Source organism: Homarus americanus, unplaced genomic scaffold, assembly GCF_018991925.1.
Source record: "Homarus americanus isolate GMGI-L3 unplaced genomic scaffold, GMGI_Hamer_2.0 scaffold32929, whole genome shotgun sequence".
In the NCBI taxonomy this organism is placed as follows: domain Eukaryota; kingdom Metazoa; phylum Arthropoda; class Malacostraca; order Decapoda; family Nephropidae; genus Homarus; species Homarus americanus.
The window spans coordinates 17,932,245-17,943,408 of NW_024737097.1; positions in this window are offsets into that span (position 1 = coordinate 17,932,245).

The window sequence follows — 11,164 nt, forward strand, 5'->3', positions numbered from 1 at the left end:
ACTACAGTTGTTCACAAATTTCGGAATATTTCGAGTCTACAAGCTTGTCGCAGAGAAAGGGGGTGAAGAGAAAGCGAGGCAACAGAATTGGGGAATCGGTGGAGATCTCAAGCTAGCGAATCTCAGCTTACGAACCGAGTATCTGATCAATGGGCGGAAGTCTTGTCGTTTGTGCACTGTTGCCAGCTAGAAAAATTGGACGGTTTGGACCTAACCTGGCGAGTGTACCGCAACCGCTAGTGAGCGGGGATCAATGTCGGCCAAGAGCGGCAGGCTAGGCTAACCCTCACCACCGGTCTTGTGGGTAATGCCGGCACCTGCTGACTGACGACTGACACCCGTCACAGAGACTTTCGTTAAAGCAACACTGAAATACTCAAACACCGTCGTAATGTATGCTTTCAACACAGGAGAGATCGTAGTTCAAGTCGTGAGCACACCTTTATACACATAACCTTTTAGCTAAGTCCACAGCTCAGAGATTTTGATGTACGTGCAGTCGTCATGTATACCACGTAATAGATACTGTACATTGTGTTGTCAGGTACGTGGCTCCCTCGTGCCTCAGCGCCCTACAGATATAACAGTAAATATTTAACAGTAATAATGAATAGACAAGGTACATTGGTTCAGGAAAATAATTGTTTATTAAGTTAATACAAAAATGATTCTTCAGAACCTGATCCTCCGAGCTCTGCACCTCTATGAGAGCCGAATAAACTGTCACTAACAAACACAACATTAACAACAACAAAAAACACACCAAGAATTATGTTAAATCAGATGACAAAAAAACTGGATATTGTATGTGTTCAGCTCCACCATAACACGTCTCCCTCAAGGTTGGAAAATAAGTACACCAGTCAGCTCAGAATTGATTGGTAGTGACTGGACTGAGTAAGCGTTGACCCCCCCCCCCAAAAAAAATGCTTCGACTCCCAATACTCACAAAAACTAGACTGTCAGGAGCGTGGCAGGCTATTACAGTGATAGGAACAGTCTTACAGGATACAGTAACAGGCTATTACAGTGACAGGAACAGTCTTACAGGATACAGTAGCAGGCTATTACAGTGATAGGAACAGTCTTACAGGATACAGTAACAGGCTATTACAGTGACAGGAACAGTCTTACAGGATACAGTAGCAGGCTATTACAGTGATAGGAACAGTCTTACAGGATACAGTAACAGGCTATTACAGTGATAGGAACAGTCTTACAGGATACAGTAGCAGGCTATTACAGTGATAGGAACAGTCTTACAGGATACAGTAACAGGCTATTACAGTGACAGGAACAGTCTTACAGGATACAGTAGCAGGCTATTACAGTGATAGGAACAGTCTTACAGGATACAGTAACAGGCTATTACAGTGACAGGAACAGTCTTACAGGATACAGTAGCAGGCTATTACAGTGACAGGAACAGTCTTACAGGATACAGTAGCAGGCTATTACAGTGATAGGAACAGTCTTACAGGATACAGTAACAGGCTATTACAGTGACAGGAACAGTCTTACAGGATACAGTAGCAGGCTATTACAGTGACAGGAACAGTCTTACAGGATACAGTAACAGGCTATTACAGTGATAGGAACAGTCTTACAGGATACAGTAACAGGCTATTACAGTGACAGGAACAGTCTTACAGGATACAGTAGCAGGCTATTACAGTGATAGGAACAGTCTTACAGGATACAGTAACAGGCTATTACAGTGACAGGAACAGTCTTACAGGATACAGTAGCAGGCTATTACAGTGATAGGAACAGTCTTACAGGATACAGTAACAGGCTATTACAGTGACAGGAACAGTCTTACAGGATACAGTAACAGGCTATTACAGTGACAGGAACAGTCTTACAGGATACAGTAGCAGGCTATTACAGTGATAGGAAGAGTCTTACAGGATACAGTGGTACAGAAGGTACAAACAATCGGGACAGATTACAGTACGTACAGGTGTGGTGGCTGTATTTGATCCCTGGACCCTTACCCCGGACCCCTGAGACCCCTTTAACCTTCCCCTAGACCCCTTTACCCTTCTCATGGACCCCTGAGAACCCTTAACCTTCCCCTAGACCCCTGAGACCTCTCCCCTGGACCCTGAGACCCCTTTAACCTTCCCCTGGACCCTGAGACCCCTTTAACCTTTCCATGGACCCCTGAGACCCCCTTAGCATCCCCCTGGACCCCTGAGACCCCTTTAACCTTCCCTTGGACCACCCTTACCTCTGACCCTCTCACGGAAGACAACACACTGCCCAAGTGTTGAAAAAATTATGGTTAGGTTAGGTTAAGTTAGGTTAGGTTGGGTTAGGTTTGGTTAGGATAGGTTAGGTTAGGTTGGGTTAGGTTAGGTTAGGTTGGGTTAGATTAGGTTAGGTTAGGTTGGGTTAGGTTAGGTTGGGTTAGATTAGGTTTGGTTAGGTTGGGTTAGGATAGGTTAGGTTAGGTTGGGTTAGGATAGGTTACGTTAGGTTGGGTTAGGTTAGGTTAGGTTGGGTTAGGTTAGGTTGGTGTAATGATACGTGACCACACTCTTAGTAGCTGGCTAAACATTCTTTGCTATGGTTCTCCTAGTTATCTTTAAGGGGTTATTTCCTGGAGCCAAAGGTGACGTGATATTGTTTTTGGAGTCTGTCTGTCTCTCTGCCTGTCTGTCTGCTTGTCTGTGGTTTAAGAGTCCGTTCATAAGTTTAAAGTTGATGTGGCATTAATTTTTAGATCCATAAACATCTTCTTTAATCACACACACACACACACACACACACACACACACACACACACACACACACACACACAGGACCTCTAACTTAATCCTTTATGTCAACACCAGCTAATAATCCTACATATCACCTGCCGTTGTGAGGCTGATGACTGCCATTATTCTTCACCTGAGCCGTTATCTCGAGGGAACAATAGGGATTAGTTTTCGTAGTAGTAGTAGTAGTAGTAGTAGTAGGGGGGGTAGTAGTAGTAGAAGTAGTAGTGGTAGTAGTAGTGGTGGCATTAGTATAAGGATATGTAGGTAATAAAATGGCGACGAAGGTGTGGTTATAAGGGGAGATTGGAGGCCACGTTTTATGGGAAAGTAATAGTAGTAGTAGTAGTAGTATAGTAGTAGTATGAGGCTACAGTCACTGAATGCCGCATAGACCTGCGGCTCAACTAATTCAACACAGCTAGGATAGCTACTTATGTATTAGGAAAGTTAATTTTAAGGTAATAAAATGGCGGCGAAGGTGTGGCTATTGGGGGAGGCTGGAGGCCATTAAAATAATAATAATAATAATAATAATAATAATAATAATAATAATAATAATAATAATAATAATAATAATAATAGTAGTAGTAGTAGTAATTTTCACAACTAAGAAGGAAAACCGTACAGTGTGAGTAAGGGAGAGCATCTAGTCATGAAAAAAACTCAGTGCAATTTCAACACCATAGTAAACCTTTCATCTTGTATATAAACCAAAATATACCACTAATTTTAACATCAATAAACATAATGGGAAAAAATATATCAATCATTTAAGAATCTGGGAATCTGGCCCCAAGGAATATATCAGATTTATATAATTTTGCGTATTTTTTTAACCTAAACCAAAAACAACAGATTAGTTAGAAACGTGAGTGCAAGAACATAGTCTGGCAGAGGATGGATACTCATGGGGTGACAGTAACGTGAGTGGTTGACTTAACAGATTCTAAGAGTTTATTCTGTACAAGGGATTAATCATAAGTTTATTCAGTACAAGTAAAGGAGTAACCATAGAGTACATTCTGTTCAGTAATCACTAAACCAAAAGCACAAACACTCAAAGTTCATTTCGTTAAAAGCCGGTGGGATCATATGAAGATCGTCCCCCCCAAAGTATCCAACTGAAGATCCCCCCCATAGATCAATGAAGATCCCCCCCAAGTAGGTTTGGGGGGGAGGTTAGGTTAGGTTTGGTTTGGTTAGGTTAGGTTAGGTTAGGTTAGGTTAGGTTAGGTTTGGTTTGGTTAGGTTAGGTTAGGTTAGGTTAGGTTAGGTTAGGTTAGGTTAGGTTAGGTTAGGTTTGGTTTGGTTAGGTTAGGTTAGGTTAGGTTAGGTTAGGTTAGGTTAGGTTAGGTTTGGTTAGGGGGGGGTGGATCTTCAGATGAGCGCGACTGGGCTTGATCATATGAAGATCCTCCCCCCCAGGCTAGATCATATGAAGATCCTCCCCCCCAAGTAGGTTTGGGGGGGAGGATCTTCATATGATCCAGCCGGTGCACTCAGTAGACGACCATCTCCCTGTCACTCTCTGTTGGGGCATTTCTTAATAAATTTACTTCTTCAGACTATAAGGATCACACTCTCAAAGTCTCGTACAGTCACGGGCAAAAGTTCACTCTTGTGGTAAAACTGAATCACGTGAATGAGCGTCTGAACTTATTTACCCTGACTGTCATCTGGTGCGGGTGTGTTGTTTTGTCTTATTTGGGGGTCGATGCTGCTTCAGTCTGGGAGGGAACAAACGTTTGACCCCGATTGTATTGTGTATAAAGTATTTTTCCTCCTGAGCAATCGAGGAGGCGTCTAGCTAAGAGCCACTCAACCAAAAACAGAGATGGCGGCCACTATGACGCTGAAATTACGCTGAAAGTTAGTAACAAGACACATTCTCTCATATTTATTAAGAGGAAAAAAAATAACTTGTGAACTATTGATTAACTCGTCCCCGGTCTGAAAATATCATCAGCTTATTAAAGAACTATTGTCACAGAGACATTGTCGACGACTGAAGAATATAATGACTTTCCTTTGTCTGTGCATTTACGTTTGCTTGCTGTTTGTGTATGAATGATAATGAAGAAAGTGGACTCCATTCCCCATGAGTAAATAACTAAGTAGATATCTAATATATTTAGGTTAAAGGGGATAATTACCGAGTGTGGAAGATAATTTATTTAGTTGATGATGAGTCAAGACATTGCTGTATCTGGTGGAGGGAAACATAATGCAAACAGTGCAAGAGGCGTCACCCGTATAAAGAACCTGATGCTCTACCCACGATGGACATGTCTTAAGATTTCGAGGTGCACCGGAAAAAATATCCCCCAAACAGTTTCCTGGTGGACAAAATACCCCTACACAGTTTTTAAGTGAACAAAAAGTTACCAGACGATTTCTCATTGGACTAAATGCCCCCTGACAGTTTCTCAATAGACAAATGCCCCTACACAGTTTTTAATAAGATAAAATGCTCCCTCGCACCTTCCTAGTGGACAAAATGCTATCAAACAGTTTCCCAGTGGACAAAATGCACCCTTGACATTTTCCCATTAGACAAAATGCTCCTTGATAGTTTCTTATTGGACAAAAAGCTCCCTTGCAGTTTCCTAGTGGTTAAAATGTTACCAGTTTCCCATAGCATAAAAAACAACCATAGTGTTTATCAATGGTTAAAACACCAGCAAAATATCTCTCAGTGAACAAAATTCTACCATCAAATTAACGAAACCAATAAGTAACATTATCTGAAGCTTACTGACGTCGTAATGCCACGTAAGGTTAGTTTAGATAAAAATTTTGTCCTAAAACCATAAATTTCATGTTATTGACCATCTGTTGTCTGGGAAGCTGGTCCAATATCACTGAGCCAACACCTGTGTACCATGGTCTCTGAGGACTCACCTTCTCACATTGCTTATTTAGTGTCGGAACGTCGCCCAATAAGGAATTCACTGTCGGGTTCTCTTATCATAGGAAATGGCGTACCAGGATGGGTTCGAGGGTAGTGCAGCGAGCCAGCCTCTCTCTCTCTCTCTCTCTCTCAATAAATGGTAACTACTAACCAGCATATTTGTATCTTGTTATTTGTTTATTTGTTTAGTGAACTTTGACGTTGGTTTTGAATGAATGTCACTCGGTAGCTGGAAAGAAATGCGAATCTAAGAATAAACTCCACTTAGAACTGCTCATGAATGTAATAAAGACATTTAGAACCTTTCTATTCTTGTCTTTTTGTTATTCAAGTCGTTCTTATTTGTTGGAAAAGCCTAACTGGTGACTGAGTGTGTAATGGGAGAATCAGATAGAATGATAGCGGTGAGGAAGTCTGTTCAGTAGTTTTATAGGTGCGTGTACATTTTATCGTGTACGGGATCCAAGTTCAATGAAGCCTATCTAGGGATTCTGGATGTATGTAAAGATTTTTGGTTTACAGGATGATAGATCTGATAAACAACACCCAAAAGTATTAGTGATAGAAGAGGTACAAGAATGTATCACAAGAGGGAGACGAGGAAATTTGGAGAAGATACGAACCTAAAACAACCGAACAGTTGGACTTTTTCTAACATTGACACACCATCAACTGGCTTCGTATTTCATGTATGTATTTCGATTTCATAGGCTCCAATAGCCATTTATAGCTGAAAGAACCAAATACTTTTAATACTTCTCCACGAAATTTTATGTAATAGATAAATATACGAAAGTGATGTATCAGGTGCGTTCTGTAGAAAGGGAATACGCCGCAGGATGAATGAAGGAATGGAGGCGAATGAAAGAAGAGTCTCGTGGTTCCGTCTACCCTTGCGCCATATGGGGGAAGTACTTGTGGGAGCAAAAGGAAGAAAAAATCACTGTAAAACTCAAGGGTGGTTATGCTCAAGCTTCATTGTTCAGACTATGTAAGACTCGTACGATACTTTTTCCCGACTGGAGGCTAAAAGAACATGTCTAACTGTCTGATTTAAGATACGACACAAAGAAGGCGGCATTCCTTATCTTATATTATTCTCTCAAACCAAGAGAATATTCCAGCCCAGGGCCAAGGATTCTTAGAGGTCCGTATAATAGGTTGAATTATCCATGTAACTAGGTAAGTAAGATCGGAGCTAAATGGCTGACAAGAATAACATTCACAGTGGCATCAAAATTACGATGAAACTTTACCTTTCATCAGAATCATTTGCATAACACCAGAGAGAGAGAGAGAGATTTCCGTCCAAGATTTTTACTGTAATAACTATTATACCGTATCTGTATAAAACCTATTAGACTCTCTCTCTCTCTCTCTCTCAGGTCAAAAGGGAGTAAAATATATTATTCTTAAAAATGCTTGACAAATTATATAATGAATGGTTCTAAGTTCAGACGGCCAGCCCCTTAATCAAAAATCTTCAAAATGGCCGTGTGTGTGTGTGTCTTTTTGCTCGTTGGTTTATAATTGTAACTCTCTCTCTCTCTCTCTCTCTCTCTCTCTCTCTCTCTCTCTCTCTGTATATTTCTATCTGTGTATGTCTACGTAGGTATGTGTATATGTACGTGAGTGTCTATATGTATGTATTGTATGTCCGTATGTGTGTGTGTGTGTGTGTGCGTGTCTTATCCATGTACACTTTACAATTGATGAAAATATTAGTTTTTTCTATCCTTATCTTCTTCTATTTACTTATACTTCCTCTATGGCGGATCTCTTTCATGTCTTCTCTCCCTCTTTCACTCACCCTTCTTCCTCTCTCTTTATAATTTTCCTCTTTCTTACTCTTTCTGTTAAGGATGGTCTTCATTTTTTTCTTTTCTTTTCTTTCTTTCTGTTCCCCTTCATCTCTCTCACTCTCATTCTGCTTCCGTTCTCTCTGTCTTCTCTCTATCGCTTTTCGTCCCTCTTTTCTTAGTTTTCTTTATATCTGTTTCTCTCTCTTATTTATCCCTTTATTGCTCCCACTCTTTCATTATTTTCATTTAGTCTTCTTCTTCTTCTTCTTCTTCTTCTGCTTCTTCTTCCTCTTCTTCTTCTTCTTCTTCTCAAGTTCTTTCATTGTTTCTATCTCTTATCCGCTTCCCTTGAGTAATACTAACCCAATCAACCCAGACCTAACCTAACCTAGCTAGACCTACCCTAATCTACCCTAAACTAACCTAATGTAACCAAGCCAAACCTAACCTAATCAAGCTAGAGCTAACCAGACCTAACCCAATCTAACCTATCCTAACCTAATCCAATTTAACCTATCCTAACCTAACCCAATCTAACCTATCCTAACCTAACCCAATCTAACCTATCCTAACCTAACCCAATCGAACCTATCCTAACCTAATCCAATCTAACCTATCCTAACCTAATCCAATCTAACCTATCCTAAGCTAACCCAATCTAACCTAACCTAACCCAATCTAACCTATCCTAACCTAATCCAACGTCTAACCTATAACCTAACCCAATCTAACCTATCCTAACCTAATCCAATTTAACCTATCCTAACCTAACCCAATCTAACCTATCCTAACCTAACCCAATCTAACCTATCCTAACCTAACCCAATCGAACCTATCCTAACCTAATCCAATCTAACCTATCCTAACCTAATCCAATCTAACCTATCCTAAGCTAACCTTGCCAAACCTGACCTAACCTACTCAAACTTAACCTAACCTAGCCAAATCTAACCGAACCTAATGTAAGCTAACCAGATCTAATTCAACATAGCCAAACCTGTCTTAATCTAGCCAACACTAACTTAAGATTAGCCTAACCTAGTTTAATCTAGCGAGACCTAACCTAACTAACTAACCTTGACCTATCCTGTCTTAGCCTGACTTAATCAGACCTAACCAGACCTAACCTAACTTAACTCTACCAGACATAATATAATCTAACATTTCTTCGTTTGTTTCCTTGTCTATCTTCTACATTAATATTCTTTTTCTCTCCCTCTTGATCAACACTTTTTTTACTCTCTCTGAAATGCTGACAGGTATGCCTCTGTGATCCTTCCTTGGCTATCCAAATATACTGTGATAACAACCCGATTTGTAAACGACACTGATACGAACTGAAGACAGAAACAACACCACAATATCAACTAATGTGGACGAAAAACTTCAGGTGAAAAACGAAGACTCATTAATCCATGTGTTATCTAGAAGCTTATGATCGTATTTAAACCCACCTGGAACACATTAACGGTCTCTAGCAAGTAGATCTAAAAGTAATTTATTGGAATATTCTTGGAGAAAATCCTACTTAAAAAAATCCCGTGATAATTCCAAACTGGACAAAATCCTTTCAGTCTACTTTCTTTTACCTGCACTTCGTTTGTTTCTTTTGGTTGAATTTTGTCCTTCAGTCTTATTAACGTCTTCCGAGGAGATGAAATATAATAAATAAGGTAAGACTTTTCTCTAGTATTGTCCCGTAGCAAAATATAATACCTTGGTGAGCGAAGGGTTGTTTTAAAGCAAAAGGAAGCAAATGACTAAACTTTACTAACGTTTGTCGGACTTAAGATACAGACGCTTGATTTCTAAGAGGATTATTTTATCTCAAAATAACACCTTCGTATATTTAATGCTGCTGGTAACCGGAATACACACTTGCTTTATTTACTTGGGGGTAATTTCTTAGTTAGTTAGTAACTTCAGATAACAATGCTAATGCGAAAGATAGCAAGAGCGCACATCCATGTCTGCCAGATATTAATTGCATCCCTGAGACATGCGAGAAACATCTTGCAACAAATAACTACCTTTAGATAGTTATCAGCAGCTTTTTACGGGCGAATAACAGCGAGAGGTCAAACTAGCGTTTGAACTTTCACTGAAGATTGTGAAGAGGAAACATATGTCCACACACTGAATATTAGACACAAGCACACACTCAGATACCGGGAACCCTAAATAAAACTGAAAGAAAGCAAGAGGCCGTATCAGTGTTTACATGACATGTAAACTCACAACCTAGATACACTGTTTGTTGTCTGATAGCTGCAAGAACCACACACGCACACAATGAAACAACAAGGAGGAACGGTTCTCACTCTCTTCAGTTCTCATGAAGAAGGAAAATCGATGCAAGTTAGAGGATAGCAGTGAACTGGTGACAGGACACACTACCTCTGTTAGTCAGGACTCGGGAGTCTCAAAGCTTCGTATGTTAATTCTTTCCCTAATTGTTGACATGAGAACGCATCACACTGCCTTACTTAATCTACAATACCAAGATGGTGGCCTCATGGCTTGTCGAAATAGCATGAGACTCTAACTAGAGGCGTTCTGTTACCTACAGCTAGAGAGGGAAAATCATTGTACGAATCTTTCAGAATGTGGACGCAGGAGTTTTGATAATCATCAACAAGGCAGCTACTGATAAGGTGCCATCAGATCAGATGTGATAACAGTGTCTGTATGGACTGTGGTGTAATGTCGGACTTGGTGACGCAGAGCCAACTGTTGGCAGCCATGATCTGAAGCCGCAATAGTTTTTTTTTGGCTTGACCATCTTGCATTTCTTGCGAAATGTAAAGCACTGTACGTAATATCCCTCAAACTAATAAGATGTCATTCGAGGCCAAAAGAATAAAAGTTTTAACCTGCATCTGTTTTTATTGTTTTATCAGCTTCAAGTTTCCATATGCGGTTTAAAGCCTAGAAACCTGATTGACACTTCCATGGGCCTCGTAGCGACTGCAGTGTAAGTGATTGTCAATTAAAATTAAAGACTATTGAGTTTTTAACCTGCATTATTCCTTTAATTTTGACTTCAATTTCAATTACTTTATATGGGAAGGAATCCATCACCAGTATGTAAGCGGCATATCTCGCTAAAAGCCAAAAACTAGGACAGTAATCTTGCGTGAGGGAGGGTGGAGGCGAGCGGACTGGCTGGCTGGCTCTGGCTGGCTGGTGGGACTCGGGTTGTTACAGTGTTGCGTAACTTGATGTGACACACAACGAATATTTGCCGTTGCAACACCACCACCACCCGCTCCGATTTGCTGGGCCGTCAAGCACCTTCGCAAACATATTCCTTCATCCGATATTTTCCGTGTTGTTATACTCTTTATTATAAATGAGAGGTTTCAGAGACAAGTGATTTTGAGACTCTTGGCAGATAGAATAGTGGTTGATTATAACGTGTACTGGGAAGTAAAGTTTTGATATTCAGTACAGTACTTTTGACTAACTCCACACCCTGGATAGTCTTATATTACATTGTTCTTTTAATGGGTCATTTATGCCGACTATTGCCATTGGGGTTTTACAAAAAGTCAAACGAAAAAGAAGAATTTATCATTAAACTAGTCTCTCGGTTGAATTTGAGGCTGCCGATGAGATTGCTGACGTAAAGGGGTCACAGAGTCCTCTCCACATGGAGACCCTGAAATGACCTCGTCTCCTAA